This window comes from Schistocerca americana, chromosome 1 (genome assembly GCF_021461395.2).
Source record: "Schistocerca americana isolate TAMUIC-IGC-003095 chromosome 1, iqSchAmer2.1, whole genome shotgun sequence".
NCBI lineage: Eukaryota > Metazoa > Arthropoda > Insecta > Orthoptera > Acrididae > Schistocerca > Schistocerca americana.
This window is the reverse complement of record NC_060119.1, coordinates 152,700,472-152,701,795: the sequence shown is the minus strand read 5'-3', so window position 1 is coordinate 152,701,795 and position 1,324 is coordinate 152,700,472. Positions and strand designations below refer to the sequence as shown.

The 1,324-nt window shown below is 47.7% G+C and overlaps 1 pseudogene; it reads left to right on the top strand.

Moving 5' to 3' along the window:
- Positions 1 to 754: 754 nt before the first annotated feature.
- Positions 755 to 872, top strand: LOC124559532 (annotated as a pseudogene).
- Positions 873 to 1,324: the final 452 nt, after the last annotated feature.

Sequence of the window (1,324 nt, the reverse complement as noted above, 5' to 3'; positions counted from 1 at the left end):
GAATGTAAACGCTGCTGGCAACAAATTTGTTCCCCACAATGCCTGAAGCTGTCCTGCATCCAGAAGAGAGCCCCTGGGTTCGACTAGCCTGGGGATAACTGGACTATCTATAGCCGCATCCGAAGGGGCAATGGTCAATGAGCTGACACTCTCTAGAAGTGGGACAAATCCCCATCCTGTGACTGGTGCGGAATGACAGACAGTTGCTCATGTTGTATCGACATGTCTCGCACGTCCCTGCAAGGGTCCTTTGGAAAATTTCCTGCTGTAACTCTAAACGCCCTTCCTTTCACGACTGTCATCCCAGATTATGAATCATATCCGTAGTACTGTCTCCCATGTTGCGTCATAATACAAATCGAGGTGTACTTCTCTGACCTTCGCGATGTCCATCGTCACTCTTATCTGATGCGGATCACTTACCGCACAGCCTACTCCAGAAGAGCATCGATAAGCGTTGTGTAGGCAGTTTGTTTAATAGACCTGCTACATTTTCTACGCTTTTTGCCAGTAAACCGGAGTCTTTGGTTCGCTTTCCGTACATTATTATCCACGCGATCGTTCCAGTTTAAGTTATTCGTAACTGTCGTCCATAAGCATTTAGTTGAGTTCACAGCGTTTAGATTTGTGTGATTTATGGTGTTAATTATTTAGATCAGTTCCAGCTTTTGGTACGTTAGAGGTATCTTACCCACTGTAAATTATTTTACCAACGGTCTATGATGGATTTACAAGACTGTAAATGACAGCATGTGGCAACGGCCTTGCCGCAGTGGGTACACCGGTTCCCGTCAGATCATCGAAGTTAAGCGCTGTCGGGCGTGGCCGGCACTTGGATGGGTGACCATCCGGGCCGCCATGAGCTGTTGCCATTTTTCGGGGTGCACTCAGCCTCGTGATGCCAATTGAGCTACTCGACCGAATAGTAGCGGCTCCGGTGAAAGAAAACCATCATAACGACCGGGAGAGTGGTGGGCTGACCACACGCCCCTCCTATCCACATCCTCATCAGAGGATGATACGGCAGTCGGATGGTCCCGACGGGCCACTTGTGGCCTGAAGACGGAGTGCTAAATGACAGCATCGTCTGCAAACTGTCTAAGAGGCCGGACAGACTCTCTCCTAAATAATACGTTATACAGGTGAGGAACAGCAGAGGAGCTCTTAACACTTCCTTGGAGAACGCCAGATATCAATTCTGTTTTACTCTGTGAGTTTTCATAAATTATTAAGAATTATGACCTTTCTGACAGGAAGAAACGAATCAAGTTGCACGACCGCGACGATAATCCATGGGCACGCAAATTTCATGGGAGTATCTTGT